The sequence below is a fragment of the Acanthopagrus latus genome, chromosome 22, assembly GCF_904848185.1.
Source record: "Acanthopagrus latus isolate v.2019 chromosome 22, fAcaLat1.1, whole genome shotgun sequence".
Lineage (NCBI taxonomy): Eukaryota > Metazoa > Chordata > Actinopteri > Spariformes > Sparidae > Acanthopagrus > Acanthopagrus latus.
Genome location: NC_051060.1, coordinates 10,274,567 through 10,298,413, shown reverse-complemented (window position 1 = coordinate 10,298,413; position 23,847 = coordinate 10,274,567). Strand labels below are relative to the sequence as shown.

Below are 23,847 nucleotides of genomic sequence, written 5' to 3'. Positions count from 1 at the left end.
CTGGATAAAATTATTCCATCTCAGTCCTTATAAAGAGACAGGTAACTCATGACTGCTCAGCAGAGACGTCCACATCACCTCTAGATCTCACAGTGCTCACTTTGCTGTCTGTGACACCAGTTTTTTTTGGGGGTTCTTACAAACAAGCTGCAGAAAGGTGAGAAGTCATTTTAATCCTGATGTTACTTTGATAATCGCAAAGTCTTTTAGATGAGATGTGATGAGCTTTGACACTGGTGAATGAAGGCAGTGAATGATTCTGGATGTGACCACTGTGATTTGTTCCTCAGGATGAAGGCTGTTATGATCTTTCTGCTGTTGACGCTCGTCAATGTCGTCCTCACGGATGAACCCGAGGAGAATCGTGAAATTAATCGAGGAATCCCATACTGTAAGTCACAAGTGTTCATATATGCTAAGTTAGTCCTGGTATTTCAAGCTAAAACCTCTCAAACCTAAAACTAAGTAAAGAGAGCATCATTAATGCTCTGTAAAGATTTTGAAATATGGTCATAATATAGTGATGTTTATTCATCTAATTTTCATTCTTTCTTTTTCCCTTTAGTAATTGGAGGTATAAGGTAAGTTTTACTGAATATTTTATGTTGATTTTAAAAAGACAGATACAATAAAACAGAGACTTCGTGAAATTCCTCAAACCTATCAAAAAGGCATGCAAGCATCAGTATTAACCAGATCCCAAGTTGATGTCTTCAAGTACCTTAGTTTGTCAAACCCATTGAAATTCACAATGACATAATAGAGGGTAAAGAAGCAAGTCGGCACATTTCAAAAGTCGTAATCAGTGAATTTTTGTCAATTTTTAATTCAAAATTTTTGCAAAAATATTACATTAGACTATTACAAAATTTGCCTATTAAGATTCTGTTGATAATTAAACAAACTGACTCCTTTTTTTTTGTTCCCCCTTCTCCAACTAGGTATTTCAGTACGCCCCAAGTTGAAGTGGCTGAAGACAGACTGAGGCGATACTATGAAGAATGAGTCTGTTCTTGATTTTGAAGATATAGTTTGAGCTATATCTTTGTGCTTTGCAAAGAAACAAATAATTAGATGAGTAAACATGAAGCTCTTGAGATGTTGTGATTTTAGTCACAGCTCCAACTGATGTTGAAAAAAGTAAAACTGCTTGATAGTGAAAACTATCCTGCTGAATAAAGCTGCATTCCAAAAGACCGTCTCTGTGTTGTGGTGTTATTTAAGTGAACATGTGTTAGTAATGTTATTGGTGATGATGATCAAAAACATTGTTTTCATTAAGTCAGAGGTAAATGTTTGTATTAAGTAGATCTAGATAATGAGTGTGTTGGTTTGGGTCATTAAATGAACTCTCTTCCTGTTTCTTCCTCTTTCTGAATGTACTTGTGTCTCTGGTAAAGCAGCACTTTGGAAATGATTCAAGAAATAATTGGATGAGTAAACATGAAGACCTCGAGATGTGCTTTGTGATCTCAGGAAAAAAAAGGTGCAATAAAACAGTCTCTCTCTGTTTTGTGCCTGTTGTTTTATATGTTGATATTTTGTTGATATAACAGATAAATGACATCTTGTCTGAGCAAAAACATCACACACTGACTTTTTATTCTTATAAACAGTGTTTTATTCTGTTCCATTTCTCTAAGTCATTTAACTAAACAGAATGGATGATAAAAGCTTATCTTGCTTACTTGTGTAACTTTATTGCACATTCAGTCTTGATGCAACTCTTGACTCCAGCCAGCCTCATTCCTTCACTCTAGGTGTCACACTCTAAGTGCTCCCCAGAACAAGATAAACTAGGAACAACAATTCTATTGTTACGTATAGGACAGAACTTCTGATGGTCACATCTTGTGAGGCCACAGAGCCGGGGAATGATAAGTAGTGCTGTGTAACTTTGTGTTACCGTGAGAACGGTGAAATGTCCGTCATGACAAAGTGAGATTAGATCAACATCTTACCACCCATGTGCGGAACTCGACATTGCAAAACACATTGAGAAATACAGAATGACTGGATACTATTATTCCATCTCCATCCTTATAAAGAGACGGGTAACTTACGACTGCTCAGCAGAGACGTCCACATCACTTCTAGATCTCACAGTGCTCACTTTGCTGTCTGTGACACCAGTTTTTTCTTTGGTTCTGACAAACAAGCTGTGGAAAGGTGAGAAGTCATTTTAATCCTGATGTTACTTTAATAAATGCAAAGTGTTTTAAGGCTGTTATGATCTTTCTGGTGTTGACGCTGGTCGTCATCATGGCTGAACCCGGGGAGAGCAGTCCTGAACCTGATATTATCCACCTGCCGGCCTGGTGCCGTAAGTCACAAGTGTTCATACAAACTGAGTTGATGTTAACAGATTGACCTCTGATTTACACAAACAGCAGGCTACTTTACTCTGAGATCAACAAACCACACTTTGACTGTACTAACTTAATACATACTAATACATCTAACTTCTTTAGTTCTGTATTCAGCTAAAATCTTTATCACGTCCTGGTATCTCAGATAATAAACCTAAAACTAAGTAAAGAGAGCATCACTAATGTTCTACATGCAAAGATATTAAAATGTGATGATAATATATTGATGTTTATTTAACTCATTTTCATCTTCTTTGTTCCCTTACGACCTCCAGGTCCACCGTAAGTATTACTGAATATTTTTTGTTGATTTCAGATGAATAAAATAGATAAAAAGTCTTTGTACAATTCCTCAAACCTATTAAACATAGCAAGCATCAGTATTAACCAGAATCTAAGTTGATGTCTTCAAGTACCTTATTTTGTTCAACCCATTTCAATTCACGATGATATAATAGAGGTCAAATAGTCAAGGAGACACATTTCAAAAGCTGACATCAGTGAATTTCTTATTTAAATGTTTGTTAATAAAGATTCTGTTGATCATTTAAATAACTGTTTTCTCTCCATTCTCCTCTTCTCTTACTTGGTATAGGGTAGGATGCAGACTGAGCGAGGGAAAATTACCAGGTGAATGGAAGTCCAGTAAACTGAGGCGATACTATGAAGACTGAGTCTGTTCTTGATTTCGAAGATATAGTTTGAGCTATATCTTTGTGCTTTGCAAAGCAAGAAATTATTGGATGAGTAAACATGAAGCTCTTGAGATGTAGTGATTTTAGTCACAGCTCCAACTGATGTTGAAAAAAGTAAAACTGCTTGATAGTGAAAACTATCCTGCTGAATAAAGCTGCATTCCAAAAGACCGTCTCTGTGTTGTGGTGTTATTTAAGTGAACATGTGTTGGTAATTTTATTGGTGATGATGATCAAGAACATTGTTTTTATCAAGTCAGAGTTAAATGTTTGTGTGAAGTAGATCTAAATAATGAGTGTGTTGGTGTGATCAGTTTATTAAATGAACTCTCTTCCTATTTCCTAAAGAAATAGAATAGAATAGAATAGAACAGAATTTATATTCTAGAATAGAATGGAATTATATTCTATTCTATTTCTTTCTCTTTCTGAACGTACTTGTGTCTCTGGTAAAGCAGCACTTTGGAAATGATTCAACTCTGACATTTCCTCCATCAACAGATGAATCATTTGGTCTATAAAGCATCAGAACACCAGTCAGAATAACAATTTAATAAGAGCCATGATGATCATTATGTAAATGACATTTGTTCTGTTGGCTGTTTCCAGAAGAGACAAAGACATTCAAGGTACTATTTTCATAAAATGTGCTAAAAAATATAATACCCACAATTGAGAAACTGGAACCATGAAATGTTGAGAGGAACATTAGCAGTAAGAATTTATTTTTATCATTATCTTCAAAAATACCATTTTAAGGAAAGTAGATTGTTGAGTCCTAATCCTAGTGTGTCAAATACTGACACTTTGGCATGGAGGTCAACTGCGTCAGTACTTGACTGGTCGAGATTGAGATAAAAAAAAAATTTAAAAATTAAAATAAGACCTTTAAATATGGTAGCTGTTGCTGCAGTGCTACCATTACATTAGATGACACAATGGGCCACTTTATAAGAGAGTGTGAGGTTGTGGAATCTAAGAAATAGAAAACATCAAAAGTCATTGTTGGTGATTAATAGTTTCACATATTAAGTTGCTGGTCAGTGTAACCCAGCTCCAGTCATCCCCATCTGCTCAAGTACAGCTGTTATCATTTTCAATCTGTCTGTCTGTCTGTCTGTCTGTCTGTCTGTCTGTCTGTCTGTCTATCTGTGGGTAGACTTTGCCAACACAATAGCAGCACAACTGTGTTAGATGTAGTGATGAAACTTCTCAGGTGTGCAGATGAGAACAAAATGAAGGTCGAGTTCAAAGATGGATGTTGTCTAAGCCACGTGTGCTGTGACAGTCCATGTCTAACTGTGTGATATTTGGGTGTAGTGGACAAGTTACTGTGTGCTACTGTTTGTCTTTGAAGGTGCTTGAAACGGACGTAGCAGTAACCAGCCATATCACTACTGAGTAGTCATGGGTCAGAATGTGATCAAGTTTACAGGCCTGTCATCACAAGATGGCCTCTAGTGTACATTTAATTTCAGAATGTACTGTTATGTTACAAGACTTAACAATAAACTTATATAGTGTATATTTCTTTTAATTCTACAACGAGGAAGTTGACCTTTTTACCTCTGATTTCTGAAATACCATGTTTGTGCTTCAGTTGCTGATGAAACTGATAAATTACTTCCGTAGTTGAGAAACATCAAGAACTGTCATTACATTGCATTATTGTTGTTATTTTTTAGCTGCCCAGAAATAGAGGCCCAATATTACACCCAAGAACACGTAAGTCACAACTGTTCATGTGTGGCATGTCAAGATGCTGATTTGATGGCATGATTATTGCACAGGTGTGTCTTAGGCTGGCCACAATAAAAGGCCACTCTAAAAGTTTCAGTTTTATCATACAACACAATGCCACAGATGTCACAAGTTTTGAGAGAGCATGCAATTGGCATGCTGACTGCAAAAATGTCCACCGGAGCTGTTCCCTGTGAATTGAATATTCATTTCTCTACCATAAGCCGTCTCAAAATGCATTTCAGACAATTTGGCTGCACATGCAACCCGCCTCACAAGCGCAGACCACGTGTAACCACACCAGCCCAGGACCTCCACATCCAGCATGTTCACCTCCAAGATCGTCTGAGACCAGCCACCCGGACAGCTGCTGCAACAATCGGTTTGCAGAACCAAAGAATTTCTGCACAAACTGTCAGAAACCGTCTCAGGGAATCTCATCTGTCATCCTCATCAGGGTCTCGATCTGACTGCAGTTTGTCATCATAATGGACTTGAGTGGGCAAATGCTCACATTTGATGGTGTCTGGCACATTGGAGAGGTATTCTCTTCATGGATGAATCCTGGTTTTCCCTGTTCAGGGCAGATGGCAGACAGCGTGTGTGGCGTTGTGTGTTTCCACTTGATGATTCAATTCTGACATTTCCTCATCAACAGATGAATCATTTGGTCTATAAAGCATCAGAACAACAGTCAAAATAACAATTTTATAAGAGCCACGATGACCATCATGTAAATGGATTTGTACTGTTGGTTGTTTCCAAAATAGACAAAGACTCTCGAGGTATTAAAATTTTCCTTTTTGGTGTTTTTGCCTGAAATTTGGTGAAATATTAAGATAAGAGTATCCAGTTAATCTCCTCAGCTTCAGAACAGATTCATGATTCAGATCAAAAGTGTTTATTGTCATATGCACAATGGAAACATGGAAACAAGTCGTCATTTGCTGTCTGCAGAATGCCAACAATAGAAAAAGAAATATACATATAACCAAAATAAACAAAGTAAAGCACTTTCGGGGAGGTCACGTGACCCGACAAAGTTGGCTCTGGTTAACTGTGCACAAGAATCCCTTTATTCCCCAGACAGTGGTTGTTCATATTTCCCATGTCAGGTCAATTATGTCAAAATCTCACACAGCAAAGGAGTGCTACATTTTTACCTGAGCTCATAAATTGACTGTTCACACCTGGAAGAGGGCCTCAACACCGGAAGGTGCGGACACCGGCAACATGGTCGACACAGCAGATGTGCTAACAGAGCTAAAGTCACTCCGCTCTGAGTTTGGACTAAAGTTAGACAGCATGAACAACAGTCTTGCAGATATGACCAATGCCATAATCGCACTAGAGGGCAAGGTGGCTGAAGTTAAACAGGATGTGTTGGAACATACCAAATGCATCGATGAAGCGGAGGGCCAAGCAGCTGCATCAGGTTAAGAACTTGAGAAGCTACAGGCGGAATTTGCTTCAACTGTAAAATCGCTGACACACCTGGAGATGAAAACTGATCACTTGGAGAATCGAAGCAGGAGGAAGAACCTACGCATGTTTGATACACAACCATTGCTGGATTTTTCTGGGAGATGTTGCTGAAGCGGCTGGGGTTCAGCCCAGACCGGATCCCAATATTGGAAAGGCCGCATCGCACCTTAGCACCGGCAAAGCCTCACTAACACAGAGCCGTTCCTATTCGCTCCTGGAAAATCCAGGATAAAGAGGCTGTTTACTGTCTCTGATCACAGAAGAATATCCTACACGATGGAGCTAAACTAACTTTTGTACAGGACTTCTCAGCAGAAATGATACACAGATGCCAGGAGTTTAACACAGCCAGAAAGCTGTTCACCGCGATGGGAATATTCCAGGGTCCTCTTTTCTTCACTGTGTGAAGCAGAGGAATTCCACCGTGAAATTCATCCCAAAAGATCGACTCCAGCTGCCTTGCGGGGGTTGATGTTCCTCAGAACTTTATGATGACACTTGACAGATGACACTCCACACAGGTGATGACACTGATGTGGTTGATAAGACCTTCAGTCAGGTGTAAGTTGACTTCTATAATGTCCGCAGAACTTAATGTGCTAATAAAAATGATCACAGGGAAAGTTGTCCAAACCTAACAGGAGGATGAGGGAGGTGTCAGTCAGGTTGTACACGTCCACACTGGTTTGAAAGGAGCTCCAATGACTCAACATTAAAACACATGCAGTGTATTTAAAGTCCTGCAGTCCTGTGTTTTTGTGTTGTGTTTCAGGCTGCTGTTGTCTGGCTGTTAGTCACTGTCACTTTTAACTAAAACATCTAGCTGTATTTTTGACTTTCTTTGTTGATAATTTGACTACTTTTCCAATCTATAGTTTTGTTTCTATCTTCTCTAAGATAGGGTTCGGGTTAGAGGAGTGGAAATACTTGGATGAGTAAACATGAAGACCTTGAGATGTGCCTTGTGATCTCAGGAACAGCTCCCATTGATTTAGTAAAATGTCAAATTGCTTGATGTTGAAAACATTCCTGCTGAATAAAAAGTTGCATTAAAAAAAAGTCTAAGACAGAACTTCTAGTGGTCACATCTTGTGAGGCCACAGAGCCGGGGAATGATAAGTAGTGCTGTGTAACTTTGGGTCACTGTGAGAACAGTGAAATGTCTGTCATTTTAAAGTGAGATTAGATCAACATCTTATCATCCATGTGCAGAACTCAACATTGCAAAACACATTGAGAAATACAGAATGACTGGATACGATTATTCCATCTCCATCCTTATAAAGAGACGGGTAACTCATGACTGCTCAGCAGAGACGTCCACATCACCTCTAGATCTCACAGTGCTCACTTTGCTGTCTGTCACACCAGTTTTTTTTTTGGCTCTGACAAACAAGCTGTGGAAAGGAGAGAGGTCAGTTTAATCCTGATGTCACTTTAATAAATGCAAAGTGTTTTAGATGAGATGTGATGACTTTTGACACTGGTGAATGAAGGCAGTGAATGATTCTGGATGTTACCACTGTGATTTGTTCGTCAGGATGAAGGCTGTTATGAACTTTCTGGTGTTGACGCTGGTCGTTGTCATGGCTGAAGCCGGGGAGAGTCATCCACGACGTCAAGGAAACCCATGCAGTAAGTCACAAGTGTTCATACAAACTGAGTTGATGTTAACAGATTGACCTCTGATTTATACAAACAGCAGGCTACTTTAGTCTGAGATCAACAAATCACACTTGACTGTACTTACTTACTATGTACAACTTCATTTACTTCTGTATTGATCTAATATCTTTATCAAGTCCTGGTATCTCAAATAATGAACCAAAAACTAACCCTAAGTAAAGAGAGCATCATTAATGTTCTAAATGCAAAGAGTTCAAATGTGATATTAATATACTGATGTTTATTGAACTCATTTTCATCTCTTTGTCCCTTTAGGATTGACACCTAGAGCGTAAGTATTTCTGAATATTTTTTGTTGAGTTCAAACAGACAAATAAATAAGATTGCCTGTCAAAACATCAGTATCAGTATTAACCAGATCCCAAGTTGATGTCTTCAACTACCTTATTTTGTCCAACTCATTTCGATTCACAGTGATGTATTGGGTAGTGGGTAAAGAAGCAAGTCGACACATTTCAGAATGTAGAATCAGTAAATTTCTGTCATTTTTGCCTAAAAAAATCATAGCAAAAATGTTGAATTACTAGAATATGTCTCAATTGAGCTTCTGTCAATTGACCTCTCTTGATAATTTGACTGGTTCCACTCTGTTTTCCCTTTTCTAACTTGGTATAGATTTGGATGTGGATGGGAAACATCCCAAGATGAAGTGGCCGAAGATAAACTGAGGCGATACTATGAAGAGTGAGTCTGTTCTTGATTTTGAAGATATAGTTTGAGCTATATCTTTGTGCTTTGAAAAGCAACAAATAATTGGATGAGTAAACATGAAGCTCTTGAGATGTTGTGATTTTAGTCACAGCTCCAACTGATGTTGAAAAATGTAAAATTGCTTGATAGTGAAAACTATCCTGCTGAATAAAGCTGCATTCCAAAAGACCGTCTCTGTGTTGTGGTGTTATTTAAGTGAACATGTGCTTATAATTTTATTGGTGATGATGATCAAGAAAGAGACAAAGACACTCAAGGTAATGAAATGTAAACTGAGTAAAAATTATCTAATTGCTTTCCTTTTCTGCATTTTTGCTTGAATTTTGGCATTAAGATATAAAACTCACTGTTGAGTAACCAGTTAATCTCTGCAGCTCTAGAACAGATTCAAGATTCAACATGTTTATTGTCATATGCACGATGGAAATACGTACAATGTACAATGAAATTATTCCTTTGCTGTCTGCAAAATGCCAACAATATAGAAATAATTATATACAACCAAAATGCACAAAATGTTCTAAATAAGAAAAAGCAACAACAACAACAATAATAATAATGATGATAATAATGGGTGGTTGTAGCTCAGTGGGTAGAGCAGGTCGACTAGTGATCGGAAGGTCATTGATTCAAATCCCAGCACCCTGCGACCCCATGGAGAGGGATAAGCGGTTACGGACAATGACTTGACGTGACAATAATAATGCTAAAAAAAACAACATTGCAAATCTGTGAGTGCAATTGTGCAAAATGTACACCTGGAACAGTTGTGAGGTAGAATACGTGATTGTAAACACCTATCTGTTGTGAAGGAGTCTGAAGACAGTGGGAAAGAAAGAGTTTTTTAGTCTGGTGCTCTTGGATTTAACACTTCTGTACCTCTGGCCTGAGGGCAGAAGTGTGAACAGATGGTGCTGGGGGTGGGTGGAGGCTTTGAGGATGGAGGCAGCTCTCCTGTGGACTCTGCGGTGTAGATGCTCTGCAGAGAAGGCGGTGGAGTCCTGGTGATCGTCTCTGCAGCCTTTAACACTCTCTGCAGGTGTTTGTGGTGCACAGCAGTAGTGCTGCCGTACCACTTCTTTTTTTTTCATAAATGTAAAATTGCTTGATGCTGAAAACATTCCTGCTGAATAAAAAGGTGCATTAAAAAAGTCTGTCTCTGTTTTGTGCCTGTTGTTTTATATGATGATATGTTGCTGATATAACAGATAAATGACTTCTTGTCTGAGCAAAAGCATCACACATTGTCTTTTTATTCATATAAATAGTTATAGGACAGAACTTCTAATGGTCACATCTTGTGAGGCCAAAGAGCCGGGGAATGATAAGAAGTGCTGTGTAACTTTGTGTTACCGTGAGAACAGCTAAATGTCCGTTATGACAAAGTGAGATTAGATCAACATCTTATCATCCATGTGAAGAACTCAACATTGCAAAACACATTGAGAAATACAGAATGACCGGATTCGATTATTCCATCTCCGTCCTTATAAAGAGACGGGTAACTCACGACTGCTCAGCAGAGACGTCCACATCACCTCTAGATCTCACAGTGCTCATTTTGTTGTCTGTGACAAAAGTTTTTTTTGGGGATCTGACAAACAAACTGTGGAAAGGTGAGAAGTCAATTTTTCCCTGATGTTACTTTAATAAATGAAAAGTCTTTTAGATGAGATGTGATGAGCTTTGACACTGGTGAATGAAGGCAGTGAATGATTCCAGATGTGACCACTGTGATTTGTTCCTCAGGATGAAGGCTGTTATGATCTTTCTGCTGTTGATTCTTGTCAATGCCGTCCTCACGGATGAACCTGAGGAGGATAGTCCTCCACGTCGAACATTCCCATGCGGTAAGTCACAAGTGTTCATTCAAACTGAGTTGATGTTAACAGATTGACCTCTGATTTACACAAACAGCAGGCTACTTTACTCTGAGATCAACAAATCACACTTGACTGTACTAACTTACTACATACAACTTCATTTAGTTCTGTGTTTTTATGTGATGATAATATAGTGTTGTCTATCTAATTTTCATTTTTTTCTCCCTTTAGTACTTGGAGGTATAAGGTAGGTTTCACTGTGAATTTTCTGTTGATTTTGAAAAGACAAATAGAATAAAACAAAGTGAAATTCCTCAAACCTATCAAACATAGCAAGCATCAGTATTAACCAGATTCCAAGTTGATTTCTTCAAGTACCTTATTTTGTCCAACCCATTTCAATTCACGATCATATAATGGAGGGCAAAGAAACAAGTTGACACATTTCAGGGGCTGGAATCAGTGAATGTCTTATATTTTTCTATTAAAAAGTTATTGAAAAATTATTAAATTATTAGAACATGTGTCAGTTAAGATTCTGTTGATCGACCTCTGTTGATATTTCAACTAACCGATTTCTCTCTTCTTCCCCCTTTTCTAACTTGGCATAGATTTGGATGCAGAGGGAAAATTGGAAAGACCCAATACAAAGTGGCCGAAGATAGACTGAGGCGATACTATGAAGACTGAGTCTGTTCTTGATTTTGAAGATATAGTCTGAGCTATATCTTTGTGCTTTGCAAAGCAACAAATAATTGGATGAGTAAATATGAAGCTCTTGAGATGTAGTGATTTTAGTCACAGCTCCAACTGATGTTGAAAAAAGTAAAACTGCTTGATAGTGAAAACTATCCTGCTGAATAAAGCTGCATTCCAAAAGACCGTCTCTGTGTTGTGGTGTTATTTAAGTGAACATGTGCTTGTAATTTTACTGGTGATGTTGATCAAGAACATTGTTTTTCATCAAGTCAGAGGTAAATGTTTCTATTAAGTAGATCTATACAATGTGTGTGTTGGTGTGATCAGTTTATTAAATGAACTCTCTTGCTTCCATCTCTGGTAAAGCAGCAAGTTGGAAATGATTCAATTCTGACATTTCCTCCATGAACAGATGAATCATTTCGTCTATAAAGCATCAGGACAACTGTCAAAATAACAAATTTATAAGTGCTAAGATGATCAGTGATACAATGACGACTGAGTCTGATTTTGAAAACACAGTTTGAGCTGTATCTTTGTGCTTTGCAAAGCAACAAATAATTAGATGAGTAAACATGAAGCTCTTGAGATGTAGTGATTTTAGTCACAGCTCTGCAAAGCAACAAAATAACTGGACTTTGACTCCCAGGCTGACCACTCCCAGTGTTCCAGTCCAACACCCCCCAGTCAACCTCTGTCGGCTCCCTTGCTGATGCCTCCCAGTGGTCCTCCTTTGGTGGCCCTGCCAAAGTCTAGGAGGGTTTCCCAGTCGGCAGTTTGGCCTCCAGAGGGTCTCAGCCTTCTTCTTCGCTGCTGGCTCCCAGTGGGTCCCAACCTTCGTCTTCACCTGCTGTCGGCCTCCCGAGGGTCTCAGCCTTCATTCCCTGTTCCTTGTCTTGATGTTACTGTCGGTGTATAAAGTCTTTGTAAAAAGTCTCTTGTGTTTCAGTTTGTTTTGTGTGATATCCCGCTCGAGTTCCTTGCGTTTCCTCTCGTGTCCTGTCTCTGTCTTGCTTTTGGTTGTTCTTTGGTCCCTTTTTGTCTAGTTTTTTGTGTCTAGCTTCCTTGGTTGTTGTGTACTCGTTCAGCTGTTTTTAAACTAAAGCTTGCCTTTTGTTTTCCCGTTATCAGATTTCCCACTTAAGTTCAATGTATTTCTCAGGGTTCATAAACGTGTTTTTGTTCTTTCATTTTGTGCGTAACATCCTTTAAATGTGAGGAAAGTAGAGTGTAAGTGCATTGGCACGGGGTTGTGGATTATGGTCACAAGGCGGCAAAATTGAGTAATATTATTGTTACTGCGCCAGTGAATCATGGTCTTCTTGTTTACGTGTGGACAACGTGGAGATAGTCAGCGTGGAGAATAGTTTCGGGAGCTGTCGTGTGAAGAAGTGGGTAAATAGACAAATAAATAAATAGACTTGTAAAATATCCATGGATAAACATGTCAAAAAGCATTATTGGTTGATATTTGAATGAGGTGGGTTGTTTTCGGCACTGTTTGAGTTTGTGTCCTGGCATTCTGAGCACACGTCCAAGTCAACTGTGTTGCTAATGTTCATGCTAATGTCTGAGTGAATAGAACCTCACTGTGCATTTACTTTGTCACTGGAGAAATACACTGAAATACACTCGTGCAATCCCCGGGAAGTTCCACATGGATTTGGAGAAACAAAGGGAGAATGGAAGTGTCCTGTAAAAATGTATTGTACCTTCCATGGTATTCTTTTGTGGGTATGGTTATGGTTTATGATGTAAAATATGATTTTGACAGGCTGTATTCTATTTTATCTGTCATTAGCCGAACGCCACTGCTGTATATTGCATATTTTGTACCTTTTTTTTGTATTTTGTGAATTTTGTTATTATTTTGGTAAAAAGCTGCCACAAACTGACACTGTAAAAAAGTGACCTGGTCCAATTTTTGCAATAAACGTGCAGCTAAATAAACCCCAGAGGTAAATGTGTTCTGTATGACATCTAATTCCAAGGGCTACATTTAAAAATCCCAAGAAAATTAGATTGAGTCTTAATCCCAACTCGTCGAATACTGACACTTTGGGATGGAAGTCAACCCGAACTACAATGCCAGCGTCAGTATTCGAAGAGTTCAGAATGAGACTCAAACCAACTTTTCTAAAAAAATAAGACCTTTAAATACATTAGCTGTACTAACCTCACATTTGTGAAATAGAAAACATCAAAAATCATTGTTGGTGGTTAACTGTTTCACGTTTTAATCTGCGGGTCAGCGTAACCCAGTTCCAGACATCCCCGTCTGCTCAAGTACAGTTTTTAGTGTTTTCAGTTTGTCTGAGCACTCTTCCTATTTCATTGTCTTTCTTAAATTAACTCTCACAAAAATGCAACCTCACCTTAGCAGATGCTTGTTCCGCTCACCACCGTCCTGCCAGCGGAGAAGTATTGATACCCCAATGCGACTTAACATGTAGGTCAGTTAAGGTGGAACGCTCCTGTCTTCTAGCAACAACTGTCCACACGATATCTCATGTGACTTTTCTGGCTTTTTGATTTTATTATTGTTTGTTTAATGATGTTCCTTTTCAATTTGAAGGTCAATATTGTTTTTCACAAAAGACAAAACAACTAATTATCTGTGCATTTATATGGACCTGAGCTTTAGAAGAGGTCCACCTTAACTCTTCGTCCATATTACGTCACATTTGGACATTGACACTTCTCCACTGGCAGAATGGCGGCTAGTGGAACAAACAACTGCTGAGGTGAGTTAAACTTTCTTTTTAGTAAACTCTGAGTCTGAGGTGGACCTGTTGGGCTGGTAGGTGTATTGCAGAGGGTCCAGTATGCCATTTTGAATGTGGGTCAGCACCACTCTCTCAAAACACTTCATTGCCAGATGGCTGGCCTCTTCTTGGGAAGGGGGATGATGATTGTGGTCTCAAAGCAGGAGGGAACGATGCAGTGGCTGAGGGAAAAGTTGAAGATGGAGGTGAGAACATCAGCCAGCTGGTTGGCGCAGGCTCTGAGAGCCCATCCAGGGATGTTGTCTGGTCCAGCTGCCTTGCGGAGACTGATGTTCCTCAGAACTTAACGTGCTGATAAAAATGATCACACCAAAAGCTGTCCCAACCCAACAGGAGGACTAGGGAGGTGTCAGTCAGGTTGTACACGTCCACACTGGAGGAGGAGGAGCTCCAATGAAGCAACATTAAAACACATGCAGTGGCTTTGAAGTCCTGCAGTCCTGTGTTTTTGTGTTGCGTGTCAGGATGCTGTTGTCTGGCTGTTAGTCACTGTCACTTTTACCTAACCATCAAGCTGTTTTTTTTATGACTCTCTCTGTTGATAATTTGACTACTTTTGTTTTTTTTTATTTTTTCAAATCTAATGTTTTGTTTCTCTCAAGCAAGAGTGTTTGTGTTTAGGGTAGCATTAGGGGTCAGCTGCCTTTTTCTCTATTTCTGTGTTCTCCTGTTTTTTTGATTAGGTTAGGGAGTTAGGATCAGCACTAGTCTTTTTGTTTCTTTTCTTTTCTGTGGAGACTAGGAATTTTCAGACTCCAAAATTTATAATGGTGTTTGTTATTTTAAGCCTGAGCTCACTGTGAGGCCACGCTTCATCACTTGTATACCGCACCTATCACTGTACATAATTGCACCTTCTCTGTCTGTTGTATTATTGTAATAATATATATTTGTCTTGACTTACACAGTGTTTTGTGTTGGTTATTTAAGTTGGGCTCGGCCCCCTAGACTGAGCGTAACAGATGTGCATTGTGATCGCAGGAACAGCTCCCACTGAATTAGAAAAATATAAAATAGCTTGATGTTGAAAACATTCCAGCTGAATAAAAACTTGCATTAAAAAAGTCTGTCTATGTTTTGTACCTGTTGTTTTATATGATGATATTTTGCTGATCTAACAGAAAATGACTTCTTGTTTGAGAGAAAACATCACACAACTCTATTTATTCATATAAACAGTTCCAGGACAGAACTTCTAATGGTCACGTCTTGTGAGGCCACAGAGCCGGGGAATGATAAGTAGTGCTGTGTAACTTTGTGTTACCGTGAGAAGAGTGAAATGTCCGTCATGACAAAGTCAGATTAGATCAACATCTTATCATCCATGTGCAGAACTCAACATTGCAAAACACATTGAGAAATACAGAATGACTGGATGCGATTATTCCATCTCCATCCTTATAAAGAGACGGGTAACTCATGACTACTCAGCAGAGACGTCCACATCACCTCTAGATCTCACAGTGCTCACTTTGCTGTCTGTAATACCAGTTTTTTTCTTTTTTTTGGTTCTGACAAACAAGCTGTGGAAAGGTGAGCAGTCAATTAAATCCTGATATTACTTTAATAAAGTCTTTTAGATGAGATGTGATGAGCTTTGACACTGGTGAATGAAGGCAGTGAATGATTCTGGATGTGACCACTGTGATTTGTTCCTCAGGATGAAGGCTGTTATGATCTTTCTGGTGTTGACGCTGGTCGTCATCATGGCTGAACCCGGGGAGAGCAGTCCTGAACCTGATATTATCCACCTGCCGGCCTGGTGCCGTAAGTCACAAGTGTTCATGCATACTGAGTTGATGTTAACAGATTGACCTCTGATTTACACAAACAGCTGGCTACTTTACTCTGAGATCAACAAACCACACTTTGACTGTACTAACTTAATACATACTAATACATCTAACTTCTTTAGTTCTGTATTCAGCTAAAATCTTTGTCACGTCCTGGTATCTCAGATAATAAACCTAAAACTAAGTAAAGAGAGCATCACTAATGTTCTACATGCAAAGATATTAAAATGTGATGATAATATATTGATGTTTATTTAACTAATTTTCATCTTCTTTGTTCCCTTACGACCACCAGATCCACCGTAAGTATTACTGAATATTTTTTGTTGATTTCAGATGTATAAAATAGATAAAAAGTCTTTGTACAATTCCTCAAACCTATTAAACATAGCAAGCATCAGTATTAACCAGAATCTAAGTTGATGTCTTCAAGTACCTTATTTTGTCCAACCCATTTAAATTCACAATGATATAATAGAGGTCAAATAGTCAAGGAGACACATTTCAAAAGCTGACATCAGTGAATTTCTTATTTAAATGTTTGTTAATAAAGATTCTGTTGATCATTTAAATAACTGTTTTCTCTCCATTCTCCTCTTCTCTTACTTGGTATAGGGTAGGATGCAGACTGAGCGAGGGAAAATTACCAGGTGAATGGAAGTCCAGTAAACTGAGGCGATACTATGAAGACTGAGTCTGTTCTTGATTTCGAAGATATAGTTTGAACTATATCTTTGTGCTTTGCAAAGCAAGAAATTATTGGATGAGTAAACATGAAGCTCTTGAGATGTAGTGATTTTAGTCACAGCTCCAACTGATGTTGAAAAAAGTAAAACTGCTTGATAGTGAAAACTATCCTGCTGAATAAAGCTGCATTCCAAAAGACCGTCTCTGTGTTGTGGTGTTATTTAAGTGAACATGTGCTGGTAATTGTCATGGTTCTGTGTCTTGTTGCATCTTAAGTTTTAATTTCCATCCACCTTGTGCATGTTTGTCTCCCTCTGTCTGCCAGCATTATTTCTCCACTGTGCTGTGCATTTAAGCCTTTTTTCCCCATTCACTTTTTGTCAGTTCATTGTGTGTGATTCCCTGTGATGTATCCTGTGTCTTCTCCCATGTCTCCTGTTTCCTGATGGTGTGTTTTGGATTTTGATTTGTTATTTTTGCAGTTTGATTTGAATTCTGCTTTGTTTGCTTCTTTGATTTTTGTCCTTTTGACAAGTTTTTTGTGTCTTGCCCCTTTTGTTTTTGTCCTGCTGTCAGCTTAAGTAAAATGAAAGCATTTTGTTCTCACCTCCTTTGTGTCTGCATTTGGGTCCACACCAGCCTGGTTAATTTAGCAACCGTTAACTTATGTTCCCAGTTTTACGTTATGTCCACATGCAACCGTGCTTTTGGAACACTGAAACGGCAGTCTTTTGAAACCAGGGTCCAGGGTGAGTTTTTCAGCCGATTCAGGTTTCAGCGGTTGCGTGTGGATATGACAACCATGGATATTTCCGTTGCTTATGTCAGAGCTGAGCACGTGCCTTTGTAAATATTGCACGCGCAGCAATGTAAACACAGAGTAACAATAGTTAGAAGGTTGTTAGAGGTTGGTAACAATCTAGAACTAACCCTAGTTAACCAGCTCGGTCCAGACAAATGATTCCCCCTTGCTAGTCGCCATTGTTGTTTATGTTTTGATATTTGCCGCGCTTTCCCGTTCCAGTTTTAAACTATTTTGATTTGATAAAACAGCCTTCCCATTTTACGTTACATCGCCACCTATTGCTGTAGTATTTGTACTACACGTATATTGCATCACTTGGTGGCGGATTTACGGTTGCGTGTGTACAGAGTTATTTTATTACACCCCTCGTGTGGACGCATTTTCTTTTATTTAACAAAACCTCGGTTGCAAAATTAACCGGGCTGGTGTGGACAAGGCCTGAGTTTTCTCTAAGTTGTAACATTAGCATTCGAGACACATGGTCTGCATATCTTAGTGGAAGGATAGTACTGGTGGATGCACTTCAGACCATCTTGGATTTTGAAAAGAACCTAATCGATAGGCCCTAGAGAGGGGGGTTCAGGGTACTGTGGGGATAGTGTCCGAGGCAAAAAGACTGATGAGGCTTTTAGATGGGTTGCAGGACAGTGTTTACCGTGAACTCCCTGAGGTCTGGTGCCCTTTTTTGCTGTTCCTTGCCGCCACCCAGGGCTTTGTCCCCTCTGCTGTCCTGCACCCTGGAGCCGTGCCTGGTCTGCGCCTCTGAACCGTGCCTGCCTGGAGCTCCAGCTGTATAGTCGGCGGCCCAGCCAACATCTGCCAGTGGTTCTTGGTCGGCGGCCTGGTCGACACCTCCCAGTGGTTCTCAGTCGGCAGCCCATCTTACACCTGCCAGTGGTTCTCAGTCGGCGGCCCGGCAAACACCTGCCAGTGGTTCGCAGTCGGCAGCCCGGCTGACACCTGCCAGTGATTCAGTGGAGTCCAGTCCGTGAATCTCAGTCGGAGGCCCAACCTAGTCTAGTCCCTGCTCCTCGGTCGGAGGCCCTTCCGCATCCTGTCCCAGCCCCTCAGTCAGAGGTCCGACCGAGTCTTGTCCCAGCCCTTCGGTCAGAGGCCCGGCCAAGTCCTGTCCCTGCTCCTCAGTCGGAGGTCCGACCTAGTCCTGTCTTTTACTCTTGACCACAAGTCCGGCCAAGTTCGGTTGCTGCCAGTGATCCTCCGTCAGTTCCCAGGCCGACATCTCCTTGTGGTTCCCAGGCCAACATCTCTTTGTGGTTCCCCGTTGGTTCCCAGGCCGACACCTCTTTGTGGTCCTCTGTCGGTTCCCAGGTTGACACCTGCCAGTGGTTCTCAGTCAGCGGCCCAGCCAACACCTCCTAGTGGTTCTCAGTTGGCAGCCCGGTCGACACCTGCCAGTAGTTCTCAGTTGGCAGCCTGGCCGACACCTGCCAGTGGTTCTCAGTTGGCGGCCCCAGCCAACACCTGCAAATAGTTTTCAGTCAGCAGCCCGGCCAACATCTACCAGTGGTTCAGTGGAGTCCAGTCCCTGCTTCTCGGTGGGAGGCCCAACCAAGTCCAGTCCCTGCTCCTCGGTCGGAGGTCTGGCCCAGTCCTGTCTCAGCCCCTCGACCAGAGGCCCGGCCAAGTTCGGTTGCTGCCAGCGACCCCCGTCAGTTCCCAGGCTGACATCTCCTTGTGGTCCTCCGTCGGTTCCCAGGCTGACACCTCCTAGCAGTCCTCCATTGGCTCCTAGGCCAATATCTCCTAGTGGTCCTCCGTCAGCTTTGAGGCCAACATCTCCCTGTGAATCTCCGTTGGTTCCTAGGCCAACAACCCTCTGTGAACCTCTGTTGGCGCCCAGGCCAACAGCCCCCAGTGATCCTACTTCGTTGGCCCTGACAAGGTCCAGGAGTGTTTTAAATTCGGCGGTTCAGCTTCCAGAGGGTCTCAGCCTTCATCTCCGCCGTCGGCTTCCGGAGAGCCCTCGTCTTTGCTGCCAGCCTCCTAAAGGACTCGGCCTTCTTCTTCGCCACTTCACCTACATCGTTGTCACTGGCTTCCAGAAGGCTTCCACCTTCACTGCTGGCCTCCAGAGAGTTCCAGCCTTCGCCTATGCCGCCGGCTTCCCGAGGGTTTACGCCTTCGCCTCCAGCCTCTAGAGGGTTCCAGCCTTCACCTATGACTCTGGCCCCCAGTGGGCTTTCGCCTTCGGCCTCCAGTGGGCTTCCACCTTCACCACCAACTTCCAGGGGGTTCTGGTCTTCGCCACCTCTGCTGGCTTCCAGTGGGTCCCAACCTAAACCTCAGCTAGCTTCCAGAAGGCCCCAGCCTTTATCTTTGACCCCGGCTTACAGTGGGTCCCAGCCCATGCCCCCGGCCTCCAGAGGGCTTCCACCTTCGCCACCGGCTTCCAGAGGTTCTCAGCCTTCATCTTCGCCGCCGTCTTTCATTGGGTCCCAGCCGTCATCCCCGCCGTCAGCCTCCCGAAGTGTCTCAGCCTCCGTCCCCGCCACCAGCCACCCGGATTATTAAGTCCCTGTTACCACCAAGTGGTGTAATCGGTGTGAGAGCTAAATAATGAAATACAGAGGGGTATGTCATTCTGCTTTCACGCAAAAAAAAAGAAGGGGGAAAAGAGAGGGTCTCTGGCATGAGAGCATTAACATTATGATGATACTGGCTTCTAGCACTTAACATCAGCCCCCTAAAACTATAAACTTAGTTATGGCATTTGGCCAGTATTATTAGGCACGTGAGCCACATACCCCAAAATTATCTGACCATTGATTAACATTATATCAGCTTATTTTCTCAACTCATTTAGACCAGAGTAATAACCTCTCATCTACTTACACTCATCTGCCAGGTATACTGTCCCCCCTTCATAGTGTTCGTGAATGTCATTGCCTTGTCGGGCTTATCAGAAGACATGGTAGTGTTGTTCAGAGTGATCCTGAGTCGCAGGATAATTCAAGCCATAATTCCATATTCCGATGGATTAAAGCTTCTTCCTGGCCTCATCAAAAGCCCAGCGTTTTCTCTGAGTGCCATTGGAATAGTCCTGGAAGAAGAAAATCCCATTACCGTCAAAATGGACACTCTCCGTCCATCTGGCTGCCACCAGCACTCAGGCCAAGTCGCCAAAGTGGTGAAACCTCGAAATCACGATGTGGTAGTAAGACCCATGAACTGAATATTCTGGCATGCTGACTTTTTCGCTCTGGCTCCTTCGCAGACTTTCCAATTTTAGGTAGGAAGGACTCAAATTTAATTTCGATCACCTCTGAGACATCGCTGGGCTCAGTAGTTTGGCCTCCACTGTCTCTGAGCCCCTATATTGTATTTTGTCACCACTGCTAGCCATGGTGTTCTTCTTTTCAAGAATCTTCTCAGCAGATAATACATTGTCTTTTTATGCATATAAACAGTTATGGGACAGAACCTCTAATGGTCACATTTTGTGTGACAGTGAAATGTCTGTCATGAATGACAAAGTGAGATTAGAGCAACATCTTATCATCCATGTGCATAACTTGACATTGCAAAACACATTGAGAAATACAGAATGACTGGATGAAATTATTCCTTCTCCGTTCTTATAAAAAGACGAGTAACTCACGACTCCTCAGCAGAGACGTCCACATCACCTCTAGATCTCACAGTGCTCACTTTGCTGTCTGTGACACCAGTTTTTGTTTTGGTTCTGACAAACAAGCTTCGGAAAGGTGAGAAGTCAGATTCTTTTAGATGAGATGTGATGAGTTTTGACACTGGTGAATGAAGACAGTGAATGATTCTGGATGTGACCACTGTGATTTGTTCCTCAGGATGAAGGGTGTTGTGATCTTTCTGGTGTTGACGTTGGTGGTCCTCATGGCTGAACCTGGGGAGAATCAGTACCCACCTGGTATTGTATGTGTGCGGTCACCATGCGGTAGGTGACAAGCTCTCATACTAAAAGGATGTTAACGGTGATCTCTGATTTACACAAACAGCAGGCTACATTAGTGTGAGATCAGTAAATCACACTTGACTGTACTAACTTAGCACATACAACTTCATTTTGTTCTGTATTTAGCTAAAATCTTTTATTTAGTCCTGATATCTCAGATTATAAACCTAAAACTGTGTAAAGAGAGCATCATTAATGTTCTAAATGCAAAGATTTTCAAATTTGATGATAATATACTGATGTTTAATTAACTAATTTTCATCTTTTTGTCCCTATAGGACCTCCAGGGCCATTGTAAGTATTACTGAATATTTTTTGTTGTTTTCAAAAAGTCAAATGAAATAGATAAAAATACTTTGTGAATATCTCAAACCTATCAAACATAGCAAGCATTAACCACATCCCAAGTTGATGTCAACTAACTTATTTTGTCCAACACATTTAAATTCACAATGATAGAGGGCAAAGAAGGAAGTCGACACATTTCAGAAGCTGGAATCAATGAATTTCTGTCATTTACTGTATGTTTGAATATTATGTCAAAATTGTTCAATTATTAAAAAAGCTGTCAAATCAGATTCTGTTGATCGACCTCTGTTGATAATTTCACTGATTCCTCTCTTTTGTTCCCCCTTCTTCTGGGTACAGACGCTGGGGAAGATCCCAAGATGAAGTGGCTGAAGATGAACTGATGCAATACTCTGAAGACTGAGTCTGTTCTTGATCTTGAAGATATTGTTTGAGCTATATCTTTGTGCTTTGCAAAGCAAGAAATAATTGGATGAGTATACATGAAGCTCTTGAGATGTAGTGATTTTAGTCACAGCTCCAATTGATGTTGAAAAAAGTAAAATTGCTTGATAGTGAAAACTATCCTGCTGAATAAAGCTGCATTCCAAAAGACCATCTGTGTGTTGTGGTGTTATTTAAAGGATAATTTTGGTCGATTTCAACACGCAGTTTTATTGCTCAAGCTACCCTTGATTTGCCAGTACAGAGGACGTGAAAATATTTGGTGCAACCCTTACAGGAGATAGCACTGACAGCTAACTCATGGGGGCAGAACTTTACACTATGTCTTAAGCGTCTTAAAGGGATAGTTCAGGTTTTTTGAAGTGGGGTCATATAAATGACATATCTATAGTCGATCTGCTCCCTACCATAATCACCGATCAGCACAGCCTCAGTTTGGAGAAGTAGAGAACCGCTCCAGCCCAGACGCACCGCTTTGTCCTGCAGTGAATGGGGTCCAGAGAAAAAGTGAAATTATCCACCTAAAACAAGGCTCACCTTAAAAAATCTATAACAGTTCAAGTGTGCGTAATATAGGGAAAATTCACACCGCTTTAGACCTGCCTGTCTTTTGGCACTACATTTTGTCAACCATAGAACCTCCGTATCCCTACACAGTTGCGCTAAGGGATACGGAGGTTCGATGGTCTGTTAAGTTTTGTTTTTATCGAAAGTAAACCTCTCGTCTAGCAGCTGGGCCTCGCACTGTATTCCGCCACTTGCAGATCGCCTGTTGCCCAGTTGCGCTAATGTGTAGGGATACGGAGGTTCTATGGTTGAGAATATGTAGTGCCAAAAGAAAGGGCGGTCAGATGGCGATGTAAAGCGGTGTGAATTTTCCCTATACAGCATACACTGTTATAGATTTTTTAAGGTGAGCCTTGCTTTAGGTGGCTTATTTCGCTTTTTCTCTGGACCCCGTTCACTGCAGTACAAAGCTGAGCATCTGGGCTGGAGCGGCTCTCTACTCCTCCAAACTGAGACTGTGCTGATTGGTGATTACGGTAGGGAAGAGACTGACTATAGATATGTACTTTATATGACCCCACTTCAAAAAACCCAAACTATCCCTTAAACATGCTCCAAATCTCACCCCAACAGTTATGCAACATCAGCAGACACCTTAAAACACAGCACTGTAGCGTGTATGGCTCAAAATGAATAAAGAAGTGCTTAAAACAGTGTGTTTGTGCAAGCAGCCACATACCGGTTTGTTAACAGCCCTGTCTTCCTTTAGGATGGTGTTGTCTTTGTGGGAGGCGACACAGTTGTGAGTGAACAGGGTGTAGAGGATGGGGCTGAGGATGCATCCCTGTGGAGTGCCAGTGTTTGTGATAATGCTGGCTGAAGTCCTGTTTCCAGTCCTGACAGACTGGGGCCTGCCAGTCAGAGAGTCTAGGAGCCAGTCACAGAGGGTGGGGTGCAGACCAAGTGTGACAGTTTGTGGGGGAGTTTGTAGGGAACGACAGTACTGAAGGTAGAGCTGTAGTTCATAAAGAGTGTCCTGATGTAGGAGTCTGTGTTTTCCAGGTGGGAGAGAGAAAAGTGGAGAACAGCAGCAATAGTGTCTGAGGTGGACCTGTTGGGCTGGTAGATGTATTGCAGAGGGTCCAGTATGCTGCTCTGAATGTGGGTCAGCACCACTCTCTCAAAACACTTCATGATGATTGGAGTGAGTGCTACTGGTCTGTAATCATTCAGGCAGGTGGGTGGGCTCTTCTTGGGAAGGGGGAAGATGGTTTCGGTCTCAAAGCAGGAGGGAACGATGCAGTGGCTGAGGGAAAAGTTGAAGATGGAGGTGAGAACATCAGCCAGCTGGTTGGC

General features: G+C 41.2%; 6 long non-coding RNA genes across 6 annotated transcripts; all 6 read left to right on the top strand.

The window, feature by feature from the left end:
- On the top strand, positions 1 to 1,199 carry LOC119012359. Its single transcript, XR_005072451.1, has 4 exons — positions 1 to 157; positions 291 to 391; positions 566 to 581; positions 942 to 1,199. It is a non-coding gene; the product is annotated as an uncharacterized LOC119012359 (long non-coding RNA).
- A 978-nt stretch (positions 1,200 to 2,177) lies between these two features.
- LOC119012364 lies at positions 2,178 to 3,235 on the top strand. The gene is made up of 3 exons (XR_005072455.1): positions 2,178 to 2,323; positions 2,645 to 2,651; positions 2,965 to 3,235. It is a non-coding gene; the product is annotated as an uncharacterized LOC119012364 (long non-coding RNA).
- Positions 3,236 to 3,576: 341 nt separating this feature from the next.
- Positions 3,577 to 5,498, top strand: LOC119012365. The gene is made up of 3 exons (XR_005072456.1): positions 3,577 to 3,693; positions 4,750 to 4,854; positions 5,050 to 5,498. It is a non-coding gene; the product is annotated as an uncharacterized LOC119012365 (long non-coding RNA).
- Positions 5,499 to 7,579: 2,081 nt separating this feature from the next.
- On the top strand, positions 7,580 to 8,840 carry LOC119012363. Its single transcript, XR_005072454.1, has 4 exons — positions 7,580 to 7,703; positions 7,830 to 7,924; positions 8,231 to 8,246; positions 8,591 to 8,840. It is a non-coding gene; the product is annotated as an uncharacterized LOC119012363 (long non-coding RNA).
- Positions 8,841 to 10,150: 1,310 nt separating this feature from the next.
- LOC119012362 lies at positions 10,151 to 11,391 on the top strand. The gene is made up of 4 exons (XR_005072453.1): positions 10,151 to 10,302; positions 10,436 to 10,536; positions 10,741 to 10,756; positions 11,121 to 11,391. It is a non-coding gene; the product is annotated as an uncharacterized LOC119012362 (long non-coding RNA).
- A 4,018-nt stretch (positions 11,392 to 15,409) lies between these two features.
- LOC119012679 lies at positions 15,410 to 16,673 on the top strand. The gene is made up of 4 exons (XR_005072560.1): positions 15,410 to 15,527; positions 15,655 to 15,761; positions 16,083 to 16,089; positions 16,403 to 16,673. It is a non-coding gene; the product is annotated as an uncharacterized LOC119012679 (long non-coding RNA).
- Positions 16,674 to 23,847: the final 7,174 nt, after the last annotated feature.